Source organism: Mustela erminea, chromosome 12, assembly GCF_009829155.1.
Source record: "Mustela erminea isolate mMusErm1 chromosome 12, mMusErm1.Pri, whole genome shotgun sequence".
NCBI classification, from domain to species: domain Eukaryota; kingdom Metazoa; phylum Chordata; class Mammalia; order Carnivora; family Mustelidae; genus Mustela; species Mustela erminea.
In genome coordinates, this window is record NC_045625.1 from 34,428,955 (window position 1) to 34,449,463 (window position 20,509).

Here is a 20,509-nt window from a genome sequence, read left to right on the forward strand (position 1 = left end):
TCAAGTAAATAAATAAAATCTTTTTTTTTTTAATTAAAAAAAATAAATAAAATGTTCTCACTGAGGGAAAAAAAGGAAGAAGAGGAAGAAAATATGTGAGGTGATGGCTGTGTTAACTAATCTTAATGCGGTAGTCATTTTATGTATCAAATCATGATGTACACCTTAAACTCACACAACGGTATTTGTCAATTATATCCCAATAAAGGTAGGGAGGAAAGAAACCAACTGTTAATGCCCTTTTCTTCTAAAAGCCTCAATGCACCTGTTCCATTCTTGCACTGTCCTTAGGTTGCTATGCTGTTGTTGTCACACAACTTAAATGTGGCTGTCTGAATAATAATGCTCATAGCATTTATCAGTTTATATTGAAATGTTAGCCTCAGAGAAATTCAAATAAAAGATGAATTCTTTCCTTTTTATTTAATAGGTAAATTAATTCTAAAATAAGTCAAAGGAATTATACTTCCTTCAAAATCCTCACTGGATCCATACTGATAAAACATAAATAACATAATTCCAGTGCAGCCCAGAAAAAATTAAAAGAGCTAAATTACAGAGTTACAAATTTGTACTACTCTTGGAGCCATCCCAAAGGAAAGGGATTAAGAAAAGAGCCATGGGCACACCTGTGAATGTATGCCAAAAATAAACTACAGAAATATAATAAAAACTGACTTCCTTGGGTCTAGGGGTTTATCTCTTTCCTTGAAATGTAGAAAAATGAATTTAACAATTTAGCCCCTATGGCCTTTAAGAGGATTTTGTACTTTCTGTACTTGAAAATTGTGCTCAGCATAACTTGTTCTTCTTTTTATGTAGCTTATGCTTGCCAGGGTTAAGGTTTGCCTGGAGCTATTTTGGTTTATGTTTATGTTACTACTTTAATTACATTCAAATGCATTTAATTTAAATGTGTACTCGCAGGACAAATAAGAAATAAATATATATGTCTTGAACCAAAAGACTTTCTCAGTTTTTAACCATTACATACAATTCTCAAGCATACTTAACTGGGTAACATGAGGTCCTTATGAGAGCCACAAAATTTTAAGTTTCAAAGAGACCTTTCTGATTATCTCATACTATCTCCTCAATTTTCACATAAGGAAATTAAGATCCAAAGAGATAAGGAAGGCTATTTAAGGTTATGCAGCTGATTAACATAGGTAGGAGAGATTCACATTCCCCTGGCTCTCAGCCAAGTGTTCAATAAGACTTTTTCATTGAATTTTCCAAAATACTTTCAAATAAACATTAAAAAAAAAAAAAAACCTTCTTTCAAAGTTACATCTTTGTTGACCTTAAACATCTAAATTTACCTTAAAAATATCCATTTCAGTTTCCAGGAGAGTGTAAAAACTATGAAAGAGGCATTTTAATTGAAAGGAACAGTATACATCTGAATTTGTCAGTTTCCTATCCAAGAACCTTGCAAGTTGATACTCAGAGTATACCAATCCCAGGACCAAAAATGGTAGTTCCCATGTAAGAACCTACAACACCAGCTTGAGAATGAAATTTATTTAGATTAAAGTGGCTTAACAAATATAAAACATCTATAGAGAATAACTGCAAAGGCTTTCACCATTCAAAAGTGGGTGTGGTTTTTTTTCCATTCACTAAAAATTTTTAAACTACACAACTTAAGGCTTATTTAAGCTTTCAGATTTCACTACACTATTTTTAAAGCCAATACCTCTGCTCTAACAGTATATCAATTGGTCATTCTGAGCCTTTTGCTCTTATTTCCCTTCAAAGAACTTCTGGCCTAAATGCTTCTTCTTGATGACATAGGTATAAGATTTAAATCAAATTTACAGCTTGATTTTAAGTCCAATGCTCAAAGGAAACTGATTAATAAACAGCTGATTTTCAACTTAAAATTTCTGACATACTCTTAGTGAGCTATCCTGAGAGTGACAGATTGGGAACACTACTGAGTTTAGTATTAAAATTTCTGTCCACTCTTCACTTTGAAGCAAATCTGACTGTGGAGGGAACCAAATGTGCAAAACAAAGCTCATCCAAAAAAAAAAAAAGGAAGACAGAATACAAGATATTGGTGGGAGAGTATTATGCTAAATTTATTCAAACAAGTCCAGCTGTTTGTATACAATCTTTTTATGGTAACAAATCCGATCTCTAAACACTTCCCTCACCTTTCTCAGTCCCTTCTTGACTACACAGCACCTTAGCCTTGTGGCTATTTTATAATCTTGACTTCCCCTCTTCCTCAGTTCATTCCCTACCCTCAGATTCTGGAAAACAGCAATACCGTCTCCAAAGCCTAATGCTGTCTGAAATATACACAGCCCACTTCAAAGTCTTTGACGTTGACAGCCAAGTATTCAAAACACAAAGTCAAGAGCTTTGGAAGGGGCCTGAAAGAGTCACTAAATTGCACGCTCTCCTAGAGAAACGGGCTCTGAAAAGCTTGTTTATCCACTGAGCGTAAAGATCTCCTGTGATCTTAAATAGAAATAAATTCAGCCTAAACAAGAGATTCCTAGAGTCACCAACGAGTCAGAAGTGGAGCCGCGACGAGAGCCGAGGCCTGCTGATTTCCCAGTTTTCCCACAGCATCTGCAGCTCTTAAAGTTAGAAGTTAACTGCGGGGTCACAGAATGTGCGGGATAAAGCAAATATTAGTTAACACATTCCAAATCTCCCTGTTTTACATGGGGAAAGGGGCACAATTCCCTAAATTTTTCTGGTCCCACAGCTGTAGCTGCTGCTTCTGACAGCAGAGGCTGGAGTTGGGACTGTCCGGTCCTCAAAGGCCGGGCTCCCTCCGGGCGGCAGGACCTACGCGTGTAATGGACTGACCGGCTTCCCCCCAAAAAACAGGGGAATTGGAGGAGGGGAGAAGGAGTAACAGGCTGAAACGCCACCCCCACCGAGGCCATGGGCGCCCAGAGCTTTTTGAATCACGACCTCGCCCTTGGCCGGGTAGAGAGAAGCGAACATCCCAGCCGGTCAGCCGAGCCGCGTGAGGCAGACCACCACCGAGGGGCCACGAGCTGCACCCTGCCCTGAGCGGGGCCAAGACGAAGGACACGGAGGCCGGCGAGGGTACACGCGCTAGTTCCACAGCCCAGCGGGAGAGACGGAGGGCAGGCAGGGGTCCCCCGGCCGCGGGTGGCTGGGGGTCCGTCACACACATACTCACTGCCGCGGCTGCGACCAGGAAGCACCAACCAGGAACCAAAACGCGTAGAGGGACGGGGAGGGGCGAGGACAAATGAGGTAAGGAAACAGCGTCCGCGCGGACCCGGGAGGAGGGAAGGCACTTCCGGGGAAAACACAGCTCCCGGGAGTCGTCTTCCGTCCCCGCCCACCCTACGGGCCCTCTGTGCGCGTGCGTAATAACTGTTAACCCTTTTTCTTCCCCGCCCCCGACAATCTTTTGGTTTGCCTTCTTTGCTTTGCCCCTTCCCCTTCGTGGCTTCTTTCAAAGATACCTGGGCTGCATCTGTAATGGGTAACACTTTGTTTGAACGATTTGCACGCAGGAGATGCTTCTCAGTAGTCAAAACTAAGGGAAAACAGGCACGCTTTCTGTGCCCAGAAAGAAAACTACATTTCCCATGATGCCCCTAAGCTGGTTTCCGGATGGGTTCCGCCTCCTCCTTGCTTGACCTCTGGGGCAGCCGCTTTGTGCCACGTGGCGTAGGAGACAAACTGAGACCAAAGTAGGGTAGAAGTGCTGGGTCTGGTGGCGCGTTTCCCAGCCCGCAGGGGCTCCTCAACCAATGAGAAACCTTTTTGACAGAGCCTGGCATCTAGCGCTAGGTGACCTTAGGCAGGTCCTTTCCACCTCTAGTTTGAAGTTGTATTTAATTCGCATTGGGGTTGATTCTGGCTTTTTCCTAAAATTCGAAGCATTAGATTTAACTTTGTGAACCTTGAAGAGCTGCACCCTTTTTTTTTCCTTTTTTTTTTTTTTTTTTTTTTTTTTTTAAAGTAAGCTTAATCTTAACCTGGGTCTTGACTGGGAGATGAGTCACTTGCTCTACCAACCGAGCCAGCCAGGCACCCATGAAGAGCTGCACTCTTGCCAAAGATTGAAGTTAATACTTGCCCTTTGTATGCCTCCAGAGGCTACAAGATTGTGTTACAAGCCTCTGGCTTCAGTTCCTCTTCTTAACGCCTTATTTCAGTACTTAGTAGTAATAAACCCATCTGTACAACTTTACATGATGACAAAGCACTTTATCCCTTCATTGATCCTTGGCAATAGTGCTGAAAGATAAGCTTAACATTGTTTCTTCTGCGAATATAGTGGTAAATTTTTTAGTCTCTGGTCTCCCGGACCTGAGTCTGGCTGGGAAAACAAAATACTATTTGGATATAGCCTAAAAGTGTAATCAGAAAATAATTAGAAATTTTAATCAACACTATGGTAACGATGTTACAGAAAAATAATTAGAAATTTTAGTCAACACTATGGTTACAATGTTACAGGTTACAATGAAAAGGTAAGATTGGAGGAACCATTTTACAGAAGAGGAAACATGCTTAGAAATAGATCATAGAGGGGCGCCTGTGTGGCACAGTCAGTTGAGCTTCTGACTCTTGGTTTCAGGTCAGGTTGTGATCTCAGGGTCCCTGATGTTGAGCTCTGTGTGGGGCTCTGAGCTCAGCAGGAGTCTGCTTGACATTCTCCCTCCCACTCCTTCTGCCGCTCCCTCCCCTGCCCTTGTGCACACTCTCTCAAATAAATAAATAAAATCTTAAAAAAAGAAAGAAAGGGGTCAAAGAGATTCCTAAATTGTTTAGGTAATGTGTATGGTGTAGAATAAAAGATATATCTTAAAAAATAATTTGTTAAGCTTTTATCAAGTGCCAGTCTTACTCAATAAGTGCATTATATATAAAACCTTTATCAAATTTTAACATTTTGAGGTTGATATTTATTTATTTATTTATTTATAAGTAATATATACACCCAACATGGGTTCAAACTCACAAACCAGAGATCAAGAGTCACACACTCTACCTTTTAAGTCAGCCAGGTGACCCTTGAGGTTGATTTTAAATTCCCATTTCACAAAAAAAGGAAACAGATTCAAAGGTTAAGGAACTTGCCCTGGGCCACAAGGTTAGGAAATGCTCCTGATTACTGTACCCAATCATCCTACTATTACTCATGTATTCAACAAAGATTTACTACTTTACCATGCTCAAAATGCTTTAGGTACCTCCTTTAGGTTATGTCATAAGATCTGTAGTCCTTTGGATGGCAAAAAGGGCACTTCATGAACTGACTTCTGCCTCCTGAGCAGTTGCCAGAAGACACTATGCTCTCCACATCTGTAACTTTACAGAAGACATTCTTACTACCTCCCACTTCCCTTCTCTGTCTTTCTAACATGCCCCAACTCACCCTACTGTGCTCAAGCCCTGGGTCTTCAGGAAGACCTTCCAAGTCAGCCAGACAGAACAGGCATTCCTTGACCTGGGCTATCCTACACTTGGGACAAATCTCCATCCAGGCAGTTGTATTGTGTCTGCCTTCCTGTTGTCTCCCAGCTAAATTGTGGACTCCCTGAAGGCAGAAGCCTTGACATTTTTATCTTCGTATCTTTACCAGCTAACGTAGTAGTTGGCAGACAGCAAGCACTCACTAAAGATGTTAAAGAAATGAAGGCAACCTACAGCCCCATAGGCTCTAGGAAACCAAGTACTAGGTGTGAATCCACCAACTGTCAGATCAGTGGGAAAACTATGTCATGATCCCAGATAAATGGAATGCAGTGTTGTGGTCCGACATTAAGATGGATATAGGGGTGTCTGGGTGGCTCAGTAGGTTAAGCATCTGCCTTCGGCTCAGATCATAATCTCAGGGTCCTGGGGTGGAGCCCTGCATTGGGATCCCCTGCTCAGCCGGGATCCTCCCCGCCGCCCCCGCCAGCTCATGCACTTGAACTCTCTCTCTCTCTCAAATAAATAAATAAAACCTTTTTAAAAAAAAATTTTTTTTATTTATTTATTTGTTAGAGAGAGAGTCAAAGGGCCAGAGGCAGAGGGAGAGGCAGGCTCCCCACTGAGCAGGAAGCCGATGTGGGACTCAATTGCTCCAGTCTCCTACTGCAGTCATGGGGAAACTGAGGCCAAGAGAGAAGAGACATGCCAGGAGTCACGTAGCAGAGGCACAGCTGTGTCTATAATCCAGGTCTCTGAGTCTCTTCCTGTGCCACACACACAGTCGCTCTGTTTCCACCTCCCACAGTCTCTAGTCCACACTGCTTGAGATCATGAGTAGCACTATGCAAAATACCCTGAAGCCTCTCTCACAGAGAATGTTCTAAAGAGCCCATTTATTTGAGGAAGGAAACACCTGTTTTCCCCCAAGACAATGGCATATTGCATCAACAGTGAGCAGCTGAATTGGGGTGAGGGTCAAGGACAAAGCAGAAATCTGCTGCGGAGGGCCAACAAGATGGGGGATGTTCTATAGCAAGGCCTGGGGGAGTGTCACATATTACTCATCTTTACCCTCCCAAAAGCAGAGTGGGGGAGCTACCTCCTTTCTCTTATTCCAGTTAATAGGTAATATCTGGTATCTCTGAGAACTAACCATTGTAACCTCTTATATAATATTTTTTAAAAGATTTTGTTTATTTGGGTACGGCTGGGTGGCTCAGTCAGTTAAGCGGGGCCTTTGGCTCGGGTCATGATCCTAGGGTCCTGGTATGGAGTCCCACATCAGGCTCCTTGCTCAGCGGGGAACCTGCTTCTCTCTCTGCCTCTGCCTGCTTGTGTACTTCTCTCTCTCTCTCTCTCTCTCTCTGATAAATAAATAAATAAATATATAAAATCTTTTTTAAAAATTTATTTATTTGAGAGAGAGAGTGAGAGAAAGCAGGAGAGGGGAAAGGGTCAGAGGGAGAGGCAGACTCCCTGCCAAGCAGGGAGCCAGATGTGGAATCCCAGGATTCCAGGATGATGACCTGAGCCAAAAGCAGTTGCTTAACCAACTAAGCCACTCAAGTGCCCTCGTTTTGACCTTTAACAGTTATCTTTAGATGATTATTCATTCACTGAGAGCCTACTATGCAAGAGGCCCTTGCTTGCCACTTCAGGTACACTGTCCTCTCTCCCATCCTCAATCTGCAAGGGAGATGTTAATAGATTTTACTACTATGGAAACTGCAACTTGGTAAGGTCATGTTACTTGCTCTAAATCACAGAGCTGGGATTCAAACTCAAGTCTTGTCTGAATCCAAAACCCATGCTCTTTTCTATGCCCAAACCTGCCTTTCAAAACTAAACTGTGTGAGGGTGCAGACTATGGTGGCCTATTGCTATCTCCATACCCAGCACCTAGCCCAAGGCCAAGCACAGAGTGGGCTCACAAAGAACACTTGTGGAATGAGTGGATTTGTATGGGATGTCTGCTAAACGAAGGCCTGGGTGCAGTGTGAACCATGTTGTGGGACCACAGCAGAGGGAGAGGCTGGAGGCTTAGAAGTGGAGAAAGCCTCCCTCTGCTAAGGGAAAGGTCAAATAAGTGATCAGTTAAAAACAAACAAACAAATAAACAAAAACAAACAAAAAAACAGCAATCCAGCATTGTAACAGCCAAGAATACTAAGAAGCAATTCATGAAAGAAATCTGAATGGCCACAAACTATGATAAGAGGTGTCTAACATCACTAATGATCAGAAAAATGCAAACAAACTCCTATACAGTAGATTGGTGTACAAATTGGAAAAGCGTTTGAGGGAAGCTATTTGAAGCATCAAAATTGTAAACTAGCTATGTCTTCAAATGTAGGGACAAAGATTGTGATAGAAAAAATGGGAATAACATAAATATTCATCAGTAGGGAGTACAATAGTTTCTGGCTTTTGCTCCGAGGAGGCAAAGGTGCAACTATTTTCGGTCTTCCCAAAATCGGGTTCATCCAACACCTGCCACCTCCACCATGCCACCTAAGTTTGACCCCAAAGGGATCAAAGTCAAATACCTGAGGTACATTGGTGGGGAAGTTCAAATCACCTCTGCCCTGGCTCTGAAGATTGCCCCAGGGCTGTCTCCAAAAAAGGTTGGTGATGACATCATCAAGGCAGCTAGTGATAGGAAGGACCTGGAATTACAGTGAAACTGACCATTTAGAGCAGATAGGCCCAGGATGAAGTGGTACCTTCTGCCTCTTCCCTGATTCCTCAAGGAACCACCAGGAGATAGAAAGAAGCAGAAAAACATTAAGCACAGTGGAAATTACACTTTTGATGAGATTGTCAACATTGCCCAACAGATGCAACACCAATCTTTAGCCAGAGAAATTTCTGGATCCATCAAAGAGATCCTGGGGACTGCTCAGTCTATGGGCTGCAATGTTGATGGCCCCACCCTCATGACATCATAAATGACGTCAATAGTGGTACAGTGGAATGCCCAGCTAGTTGAAAACTACAAAGGAAAATATTTCAACAAAGGATAATTTGATGACCAAAAGGGAAACAAGGGAATAGGGAATAAATAAATAAGGCTACATCTCTACTACCTTTTAAAAAGTTATGCTACTTTTGGGGGCATCTGGGTGGGTTAGTCCATTAAGCGTCTGCCTTCAGCTCAGATTGTGATCCCACAGTCCTATAATCAAGCCCCAAGCCATGTTCCCTGCTCAGAGGGGAGTTTGCTTCCCCCTCCCACACTTCCCTTCTCACACTGCCTCACACACTGTTTCTCTCACACACACACTCTCTCTCTCTCTCTCAAATAAATAAAATCTTACCTCCCCACAAAAAACTATGCTGCTTTTTAAAGAATGAGATGGATCTGTATGTACAGACATAGAAAGATATCCAAGACATATGGTTAAGTGAAAAAAATGCAAATTGCACAACAAAATGTGTATTACACACTCATTTTGGTATATTTTTAAAGGATATACATGTGTCTATATACGGATATGTGTGTATGTAAGTGCACAGAAAAAATACTGGATGTATACCAATCAAAAACAGAGGTTATTGTCCTCTGGAGGGAAGTAGGGATGGGAATGATGAAGAGGGACTTTCATTAAAAAAAAAAAAAAGTGATGTGATTCATTGAGAACAGCATATCACTTCAGCAGTATTCCTACCAAATTTCTTTTTTTAAAGATTTTATTTATTGATTTGATAGAGAGAGTGAGCAGGAGTGGGGAGAGAGGCAGAGAGAGAGGGAGAAGCAGACTTCCCACTGAGCAGGGAGCCCAGTGCCGGACTCGATCCCAGGACCCTGAGATCATGACCTGAGCTGAAGGCAGACGCTTAACTGACCAAATTTCTTCCAAAAAATTACATAACCTGAATATATTCATGAGGAAACTATCAGACCAACACAAAGCAAGGGATATTCTACAAAATACCTACTTCACTCTTGAAAAATGTCAGCGTCATAAAATACAAAGATGAGGAGTTACTCCATGCCAAACGAGAGTAAAAGAGACGTGGTAGTTAATAAATGCAATGCATGACCATATCTTTTCCCATAAAAGATGATTTTTTAAAAGATTTTTTTTGTTTATTTGACAGACAGAGATCACAAGTAGGCAGAAAGGCAGGCAGAGAGAGAGGAAGGGAAGCAGGCTCCCCACTGAGCGGAGAGTCGATGTGGGGCTCTATCCCAGGACCCTGGGAACATGACCTGAGCCAAAGGCAGAGGCTTTAAGCCACTGAGCCACCCAGGTGCCCTTCCCATAAAAGATGTTATTGGGATAATTGGCAAAATCCAAATAGGTTTACATGTGGTGACAGTGCTGTATCAAGGTTATTTTCCTGGTTTTTATATTTATATGACAGTTATGTAAGAGACCGTCCTTGTTTTTTTATGCTACTCACAGTGAAATACTTGGAGTAAAAGGGCATTGTATCTTGGGGCTCCTGGATGGCTGTCAGTTAAGTGTCTGTCTTCAGCTCAGGCCATGATCCCGGAGTCCTGGGATCAAGTCCTGTGCTAGGCTCCCTGCTCAGTGGGGAGCCTGCTTCTACCTCTCCCTCTGATCCTCCCCACTGCTCATACTCTATCTACCAGATAAATAAATAAAATCTTTTTATTTAAGATTTTAAAATTTTATTTATTTGACAGAGAGAGAGAGAGTAAAAGAGGGGATACAAGCAGAGGGAGTGGGAGGCAGAAGCAGGTTTCTCGCTGAGCAGGGAGGCTGATGTGGGACTTGATCCCCGGACCCTGGGATCATGACCCTAGCCGAAGGCAGACACTTAACGACTAAGCCACCCAGGTGCCCCAATAAATAAAATCTTAAAAAAAAATTTTTTCTCTTTTCCTCTAACCCTCCCTCTTTCTAAAAACAAGGGGGCATCATGTCTGAAACTCATTCTCAAGGAGTTAAGGAAAAAATTGTGTTGGGGAAGGGAGAAGAAAAGAGAAAGAGGAGAATGATGACACAAAAGTGGTAAAAAGATACCATATTGAGAATCTAGGAAAAAGTATATGAGAATTCCTTGTACTAACTTGTCAATTTTTTCAGTCTGAAGCTATGCCAAAATATAAAATTAAAAGGAAAAATACAGAGAGTGAATCAGAATTTGCCAGCTAGAGGGGCCAGAGGAATCTCTGGCAAAGGAACAAGATAAGCAGAAGAAATTGACAAATGTGAGTCTCCTCCTCCTAGAAACCACCAGTGGCTCTGGGTGTCCGGGACGTAGCATAGTGTGGGGAGAAAGGGAGACAGAGGACAGTAGGTTGATGAGCAGCTGAACCCACAAATGGACCCATTTCGCTGCTAATATTAGAAATGAAGATATTAAACCTTCTTTACACCCAGCCTCAAGCCCTGCAAAAAATAACTTGTTTGGCTGCTCAGTCATTTCATTGGTGATTTCTCTTCATACCCAAGGGGAAAAACCCCTAGAATAATGACCAAAGGGGACATCTAGTACAAGGCCCTCATTCTGTAGAAGGGAAAACTAAGGCCCAACGATGAGAAGAAACTTGTAAGTTCCTAACAAAAGTTAGTGTTAACACTGGCTTCCAATGCACAATCCATCATTCCTTCTGTTCCCCCAAAGTCTAATAGGTTGAGGCAGGAATAGAGTCTGATAAGTGAAATGAGTGAATGTTGCCCTTTAAAGTTGGGGTGTTCTTCATTTGCCACAAATACAGACTTAATGCCTGTACAATTTTAAAATGTAATTATAGAAACTGTTGTCACTTAAAGCCCATGCGTTGCAGCTGGTAAGTGATAACCAGTTCAGGCTCCTCGTCTGAAGCAGCAATCAAGGTGATTCTCAGGAATTCTCAATGACATTGGTACCCATCTGGATTTGTTGAAAAGTTTAACATCCTTTTTTATTATTCATGATTTTGCAGTTCTTCAAATTGCAAGGTGATGGAGAGAGCACGCAATTTTCACCCAGGCTATGAAATCATTCTTGAAAATTTGGACATTCATATAGATGACTTTTAATTTTTCTTAGAGACTGCTTTTCCTTATAAAATCATGAAATTTAAAAATACATATATATACTATAAATTAAACTACATAAGTGATAATAGTCACATTACAATAAAATCCTAGGACACGAAGCTAGTATTTCAAGAGCTCTATTCTCATTTGTTATTATTCCTAGTTGGAATTGTATTCCTCAAGGCTTGGATCTAAGTGAGTATAAGGACCATTGATCTAAGGACCATTGACTAGCAAAATCATTGAGATTCTAATTTATTTAAGAATCATTAGATTCCATACAAGAAATCTCGAAGCATGTCATCAGTAATGCCTTGAGAAGCTGCACACTCCAAAGACATACCTTTATTTTAAATGTCCATGAATGCTGAACCCACATATTCTAATGTAGGAAAGGACACACATAATCAGGGACAGACCTTATATAGGTGTCATTCTATAAGGTATCAACTTTCTTCACCTGCTTCTCCCAGACTCCAGCACCATGCCTGCAGTTTTTAGTCCAGACATGTCCTTGTAACAACATTATCATGAATTACTTTATCAGGATTTTGCATTGACAACAGAAAAAAATTGAGAATAATCAAGATCACCCTATCAAATGAATTATATGCAGCTGACAACAGTCAACTTAAGCACAATTATATAAAATAAATTACAGAGTTTATGCTTTGTGTCTCACCCATTAGTATCCATTGTTTCTCATTAAATTGGTGAAACCATTCACAAGGTGGGGCATAAAAGGACTGTCACTATTCTGATAAGAGTCCATGTTGTCTTCTACCTTTTTTCTGGACCTGATATGCTTCTAAGACTGATCCCAGTGTGCATTTGTGCCATGATTTTCTTGTACCAGATCTATGAATTGCAGAAGAGGCTACCTTCTGATCTGTAATACCTCAAACTTCACACTTTCTGCACAGTCTTCAACAACTAGATTTGCCTGGCCCAACACTCCGCATTCTTGCTTTGCTACTAGACAGATCTATTACAATCCTGGAACCACTGCACACTTTCATCAGAATGTTCAACGCTTCTGTCTCTCGAAAATGGCTTCTTTCCCCTGCTGTGCCGTTGCTCTGGGAACTTACTCTCTAACCTTCTCTCTTCTGTGCCTGTGCTTAGCTGTTGTGGGACAGGGAGAGCTTTTATTGTTTGCCTCAGTTTCCTGGCACAGAGAGGAGTCTATCTACCTGACCAAACTTTACCCCTGAAAAGCCACGGGCTGCTTAGTAGACATGAACTCTGATTTGGCTCAGGTAATGTTATCAAAAGCTCTGGTTTCCTGTCTTCAAAGACCATTTGGACAAACTGTGTGAAATGGGAGTAGGAAAGTAGTGGGCAGAGGTTATTAGGAGCTACACTAGGCAGCAGAGGGTAGAAGGTACATCTCTCTAAGAATAAAAAAATAGATGTAGTCTGCAAGGAGGACCATCGTCAGGTGAGGGCCAATGAAGTCAACACAGATGCTCACCACTGAAATGGATCTCATGGGGTACTGGAGCAGGAAGAAGCATCAAAAGTCTGTGTGTATTTCGGTGGGGGATGAAGGTAGCACTTACAGCCAGTGGTGAATATATGGGCTATTCGATAAATGGTGCTGAAAAACCTGCAAACATGAAGTCAGAGCCCACCTCAACTCATTCAAAAAATAAATTACTGGGGCGCCTGGGTGGCTCAGTGGGTTAAGCCGCTGCCTTCGGCTCAGGTCATGATCTCAGGGTCCTGGGATCGAGTCCCGCATCGGGCTCTCTGCTCAGCGGGGAGCCTGCTTCCCCCTCTCTCTCTGCCTGCCTCTCTGCCTACTTGTGATCTCTCTCTCTCTGTCAAATAAATAAATAAAATCTTTAAAAAAAAATAAATTACTGACAAATCACCTAAGAATTAGAAAAAATATTCTAAGTGTAGTACTTTAAGGAGAAAGAAAACACTTAAAAATTATTTTAAGATTTTATTTACTTATTTGACAGAAAGAGAGAGACAGAGAGCACAAGCAGGGGGGAGCAGCAGGCAGAGGGAGAAGCAGACTTTCCACTGAGCAGGGAGCCCGATGGGAGACTCGATCCCAGGACCCTGGGATCATGACCTGAGCTGAAGGCAGATGGTTAACCAACTGAGATACCCAGGTGCCCTGAAAACATTTAAAAATTAAAAGACAAACCACAAAGTGGGAGAAAAGATTTCTCTCACATATACTAAATGATATTATCCAAAACATATAAAGAATTCTCACATATCAGTTAAGAAACTAAATGCCACCATAGGAAAAGTGCCAAGGATATGAACAGGTAGTTATAGACAGAGAACTAGAAACAGCTGATTAACACGAGATGATTGATTTTCATAATAATCAGATAAATGGAAACTAAAAGAGAATACAATTTTTAATAAATCAGACTGACACATTTTATTTTTTTAAAAGATTTTATTTAGTTATTTGACAGAGAGAGAGATATCACAAGTAGGCAGAGAGAGGGGGGGAAGCAGGCTCCCCGCCGAGCAGAGAGCCCGACACGGGCCTCAATCCCGGAACTGTGAAATCATGATCTGAGCCGAAGGCAGAGGCCCAACACACTGAGCCACCCAGGCGCCCCCAGACTGACACATTTTAAAAGACTGATAACCTTTATGGTTTCATTTATTCAAATAAATATTTATTGGGTGTCTACCACGTGTCATGTATGGAAAAATTATGAGAAAAAGAGACCTAATCCCTGCTTTATGCCTTTGGGTCAAAAATTAGTCCATACTATTCTTACAAGTAGTATATAGTTGGATCATATTTTTTATCCATTCTGCCAATCTCTGTCTTTTAATTGGTACATTTAATCCATTTTCATTTAAAGTGACTTTTTATTTTGTCATTTTGCTATTTGTCTTCTAGATGTCTGATATCTTTTTTTGTTTCTGAATTCCTTCAACACTGCCTTCTTTTGTTTTTCTTTTTTTAAAAAAAAGATTTTATTTATTTATTTGACACAGAGAGAGAGATCACAAGTAGGCAGAGAGGCAGGCAGAGAGAGAGGAGGAAGCAGGCTCCCCACTGAGCAGAGAGCCTGATGCAAGCCTCAATTCCAGGACCCCAAGATCATTACCTGAGCCAAAGGCAGAGGCTTAACCCACTGAGCTACCAGGCACCCCAGCCTTTTTTCATTTTTCATTTAACCTAGTGTACCATTTTGATTCCCTGTTCATTTCTTTTCTATAAAATTTTAAGTTCTTTTCTCATTGATTACCATGAGGGTTATGATAATACCTAAATTCATACCAATCTAGTTTCAATTGATACCAACTTAGCTTCAATAGCATACCTAATCGGCTCCTAACAAGTTCTCTCTGACAGCTCTAGGAGAGTACCCTTCCTTGCCTCTTCCTAGCTTCTGAGGTTCTCAGCAATGCTTGGCATTCCATGACCAATAGATCCCTCACTTTAACCTTAACCTCTGTTGTCACATGGCCATGTTTTCCCTTTGTGTCTCTCTCCTCCTGTTATCAGGCCACCAGTCATATTAGATTGGAATAGGAGCCCACCCTACTCCACTACGAATGTATCTATACAACTAAATATACATGCAATAACTCTATTTCCAAATAAGGTCATACTCTGAGATACTGGGTTTAGGACTTCAACATACATTTTTGGGAGACACAATTCAACCTACAACAATTCTGGGACTGATTCATTGCAGTCCTAGAAGAGAAAGTCATATACGTATATATTCATCAGAACATTTTGTTGCAAGAAAGCAATAAGTGACCAGAAAATAAAGAATCCTGAACTGGAAGTAAAAAAGAGGGGTGTGGTCCCAGGTGTGACATGCTTTTGCTGTGCGAACTTTATCTCTATGTACTTTAATTTTCTTGCCTATAAAATGAGGAGCAAGAGTTAATGATTGCAAGGGTAGGTCCCTTTGAGTTCCCAGATTCTAAGATCTTCAGTATATGGTTTCAGTGCAATAGATTGTTTATAACTAATACTGTGGGCTTTAAATTGTTTAAACTGATTCCTCAGACTGCTTATATTCAAGGTCTGTCTGGGCTCATTTCCAATTACTCTCCCATTGTCCATGAGATAGTTTAGTTTACTATCTAAACTAGTTGAAAATACCTGGAGGATTCACTAGTCACGTTTAGTTTAGTTTACTATCTAAACTAGTTGAAAATACCTGGACGATTCACTAGTCATAATTCCAAGTGTCAAATATGAAGACCCCATTTAAAATGCCCTAATTAGGGGCGCCTGGGTGGCTCAGTGGGTTAAAGCCTCTGCCTTCCGCTTGGGTCATGATCCCAGCATCCTGGGATCTAGCCCCGCATTGAGCTCTCTGAGCCATGGAGAGCCTGCTTCCTCCTCTCTCTCCCTGCCTGCCTCTCTGACTACTTGTGATCTCTGTCTGTCAAATAAATAAATAAAATCTTAAAAAAAAAAAAAACCTCTATAATTGGAGCCAGATGTTTCTTCTAAAGCAACTATATTCTTTCATCTAGCCTTGGTGCCAGGAATGCGTCTCAGAGAGATGCAGATAGAAGCATGTGTTAGGGGTCACAGGGGGAAGGAAGGGAGCAAGAGGACTGAGGGTTGTGCTGTATGATCTCCCTCATCATCCCACCTGTGAGCTTCCATTCATCCCTGCCCCACTTACCTGCAGCCTGGACAGCTCCAGGACAAGTACCTTGTCTTATTCACCTCTGAGTGCCCCCACACATGTATTAGCCCCAAACCAGGACTGGCTTAGAACTAGTGTTGGAGGAAGGAATGAAAGGAAGGAAATCAGTCATAAGACAAGGTTCATCACTACTCTACTCTCACCCCACGCCCTCCTCTGGCTCCCTGAACTCAGATCTAAGAACTCTCTTTTATTTTTTATTTTATTTATTTATTTTTTAAAAATATTTTATTTATGTATTTGAGAGAGAGACAAGGAGAGCACAGCTAGGGGGAGGGGCTGAGGGAGAGGGAAAGGGACAAGTAGGCTCCCCACTGAGCATGGAACCCAACGTGGGGCCCAACCCTGGAATCATGACCTAAGCTGAAATAAGATGCTTAACCAACTGAGCCACCCAGGCTCCTCTAGATACTCTCTTTAAACAAAAAATGTAGTAAAGGTACATAACATAAAAATGTACTACTTAGCCATTTTTAAGCGTACAGTTCATTGGCATTAAATATATTAACATTATTGTATTAAATATACTAACATCAGCACCATCCATTTCCAGAATATTTTCATCTTTCCAAATGACAACTCTGTACTCATTAAACACTACCTCCCTATTTCCCCCTCCCCCCAGCCCCTGGCAGCCACCACTCTACTTTCTGCCTCTATGAATGAATTTGACTCTTCTAAATGGCCTCATACAAGTGGAATCATACAGTATTCGTCTTTTTGTAACTGGCTTCGCATCACGTCTCTCTTAGCATAATGTCTTCAAGGTTAATCCACATTGCAGCATGTGTCAGAATTAGGAACTAACTCTTCCAGAGAGCCACAGAGCCCTTCGATTCCCTTCCAGCTCTGGGATCCTCGAGCTCTGTAGGAATATACAGCGGTTTTGGTTCAAGAAGAACAAGGACTACATGAATCCAGCCTTCCAGATCTTTGTCATCCCATCTTTCCAACCAGGTTTGAGGCCTGCTTGGCCCTCATTCATTTGCTCATTTAACAGACACTTACTTGAGCTCCTGCTAGCTCCCATCCCTGCTCCCAGCTCCTAACACAGAAATATTATGGAGTTCACGAACACGAAGGGTGGAGGATTCATATTTAACGGAAATAATGAGAAAAGCCTCCAGAAGCGACTCCATAAACCTTGTAAAGAGGAGTAAGTAGAAAAACCATTTGTGGCAAAACCAGGACAGGGGAAGAGCATGGTGGGCAGGGGGCTCTGCCAGAGCAGAGGGCTAGAGACAAGCCCCAGCCATGGTGACATTGCACATAAGCTGCCTGACTAGAGCACAGCCTGCTGAGGGTTGGAGGGAGAGGGAGAAAGCACCATGAAAGAATGCTGTGGGGAGCTACAAAGGAAGGCAGAAGCCAGAACTCAAAGACCACGTATGCTACCTAGGGAATCTGGCTTTATTCTCAGGACAAGCAAGACCCAAGGAAGGTTTTAAGAAAGGTAACATGGTCAAAGGCATGCTTTACTCAATCTGTCTGGCAATAGTGTGAGACTAGAGATAAGACACCAGTTAGGAAAGTGTTGCCTTAGACTGGGTGCGGAGTAACACAGTCACGGGGAGATGGGGCAGGAATGTGCTTGAGCCGGTTCCCACCAGCCCACGAGAGCCGGGTGCAAAATTCAGGAATTTTGCAAGCTGGTTGTTAAACACAGTCATTGTTAAAAATTAAATTATGTAAACTTACAATTAAATAAATTGTATGTTTAACATGGAAATAAATACTCAACATTCACTACTTGGTAATTATTACATTATCTTTCTGTTACAGCAGTTTGTGTCTATCAGATCTGTACTTTAGAAACCCTAGGTAAGGTATGCTTCTCTTCGCGGCAATGTTCTCAGTGACATCACACTGGCAACTTGAAATTGGCCATTGGGGGAATATTTATACCATGAGAATTAGTAGCTGCTTTAAATCCAGACTTTTTTTCCCCCTGAGAGCCATTTATTAAACATTTACCAGGACACCTGGCTGACTCAGTCAGTGGAGAGTGCAACTCTTGATCTCGGGGTTGTGAGTTCAAGCCCCACGCTGGGTGTAGAGATTACTTAAAAATAAAATCTTGGGGCGCCTGGGTGGCTCAGTGGGTCAAGCCGCTGCCTTCGGCTCAGGTCATGATCTCAGGGTCCTGGGATCGAGTCCCGCATCGGGCTCTCTGCTCGGCAGGGAGCCTGCTTCCTTCTCTCTCTCTCTCTCTGCCTGCCTCTCAGTGTACTTGTAATTTCTCTCTGTCAAATAAATAAATAAATTCTTTAAAAAAAAATAAATTTAAAAAAAAATTTTTTTTTATTTATTTATTTGAGAGAGAGAGAGAGCATGAGAGGGGAGAAGGTCAGAGGGAGAAGCAGACTCCCCATGGAGCTGGGAGCCCGATGTGGGACTCGATCCCAGGACTCCGGGATCATGACCTGAGCCGAAGGCAGTCGCTTAACCAACTGAGCCACCCAGGCGTCCCAAAATAAAATTTTTTTTAAAGAATTTATTTATTTATTTGACAGAGAGATATCACAAGTAGGCAGAGAGGCAGCAGAGAGAGAGAGGAGAAAGCAGGCTCCCTGCTGAGCAGAGAGCCTGATGCGGGACTTGATCCCAGGACCCTGGGATCACAACCTAAGCCGAAGGCAGTGGCTTAACCCATGGAGCCACCCAGGCGCCCAAAAATAAAATCTTAAAAAAAAAAAAAACCACAGGGGTGCCTGGGTGGCTCCGTGGTTTAAGCCTCTGCCTTCTGCTCAGGTCATGATCCCGGGGTCCTGGGATCGAGCCCCACATCAGGCTCTCTGTTCAGCAGGGAGCCTGCTTCCTCCTCTCTCTTTGCCTGCCTCTCTGCCTACTTGTGATCTCTGTCAAATAAATAAATAAATAAATAAAATCTTAAAAAAAAAAAAAAAACAAAAACAAAAAACCACAGTGATTGGTTGAATGTGGAGGAGGGGAAGAGTCATTGGGAAGGGGGTGGAACAATTTATTAAAATAGAGAAACCAGAGGAAGAGCAGATTTTTTTAAGGGAACCACTTTTAAGCTTGTTCATATTGAGTGCCTTTGCACATCCAGGTGCTGAAGTCTGGTAGGCAGCTGGATGTAGAGAAAAGAGCTCAAAAGGAAGAGACCAGCATATGCATGTGTTGTATATTTGGGAATCTACAGTCAAGTGATGACAATGGAAACACCAGATGGAAATGAGCTAATTCAGGGATGATGTGGAGAGTGATAGGACACAACCCTGTAGGTTGGATCCCAAAGTTTAAGAGGCAGACCAAGTAGCCAGCAGCAAAAGATCAAGGAGGAAAGATCAGATACCAAGATAATATGGTAAGAGAAGTAGGAAAAAAAACTGGAAGACAGTGGTGACTTCCAGGGGAGACTCTGAGAGCCAGGATTGATTGTGGGGTCAGATAACATCAAGTGAAAACTGAAGAGTCCACCAAGCAGCAGTAAGAGGTGCCCAGAATCCATCTTCAAAGAAGTCTGGTTGAAGAGGTGGGAACAGGGGCGCCTGAGTGGCTCAGTCCAGTCGGTTAAGCGGCTGCCTTCAGCTCAGGTCATGATCCCAGGGTCCTGGGATTGAGTCCCACATCGGGCTCTCTGCTCAGCGGGGAGCCTGCTTCTCCCTCTCGTCTGCCTGCCTCTCGGCCTACCTGTGCTCTCTCTCTGACAAATAAACAAAATCTTTGGGAAAAAAAAAAAAAAAGGAAGAAGAAGAAGAAGAAGAGGTGGGAACAGAAGCCAGAGTGCTTGGATTTGAGAGGAAGTGGGAGATAGGGTTACAGAAAAACATGTGGCAAGTCTTTGGAGGCACACTAGAGAGGAAGCAACATGAAGATTTGGGGAGGGGCACCTGGTTGGCTCCATTGAACAGCATGTAACTCTTGATCTCAGAGTCTTGAGTTCAAGCCCCGTGTTGGATATAGAGTTTACTTGAGAAAGAAAAAGGGGGTCACCCGGGTGGTAGCTCTGTCAGTTAAGCAGCTGACTTCAGCTCAGGTCATAATCTCAGGGTCCTGGGATTGAGCCCCACATTAGGCTCTGCACTTGGCTGGGAGTCTGCTTGGGAGTCTCTCTCCCTCTTCCCTTGCCCCTCCCCTGCTTGCCCTGGTGCACACTCTCTGTAAAATAAATAAATAAATCTTAAAAAAAAAAAAAAAAGATAGGAGAGATCTGAGCTCATTTATGGCTGTGGGAAAGTGAAGAAGAGGTCAGGAAGGCAGGAAAGACTCATAAAGTGACCTTCCAAGAGAGACAGAAAGAACTGGAATTGGCATTTTCTTGCATACTGTGCACACAAATCACCTGCAGATCATGTTAAGATTCAGATACTGATTCTGCACGTCTGAGGTGGGGCTTGAGATTTTCCATTTCTAACATTCTCCTGCTGAAGCCAATGCTTCTGGTCTGTGAAC

General features: G+C 42.4%; 1 protein-coding gene, 1 long non-coding RNA gene and 1 pseudogene across 6 annotated transcripts in view; 2 read left to right on the plus strand and 1 right to left on the minus strand.

Annotated features, from left to right (window-relative positions):
• Nucleotides 1-3,260, minus strand: part of ZCCHC7 (zinc finger CCHC-type containing 7) — a 241,938-nt gene extending 238,678 nt beyond the window's left edge. For 2 of the 5 annotated variants that reach the window (XM_032308640.1, XM_032308635.1), the window contains exon 1: nt 3,173-3,260. The gene's annotated coding sequence lies outside the window, so the exon portion shown is untranslated. Of the gene's footprint in view, nt 1-2,900; nt 3,023-3,168 lie in introns of those variants that run through there. The other 3 variants (XM_032308636.1, XM_032308639.1, XM_032308638.1) reach the window with 3 other exon arrangements.
• Nucleotides 3,176-20,509, plus strand: part of LOC116570983 — a 31,335-nt gene continuing 14,001 nt past the window's right edge. The window contains exon 1 of the long non-coding RNA XR_004277627.1: nt 3,176-3,249. This is a non-coding gene — a long non-coding RNA (uncharacterized LOC116570983). The remainder of the gene's footprint in view (nt 3,250-20,509) is intronic.
• LOC116570982 lies at nt 7,920-8,535 on the plus strand (annotated as a pseudogene).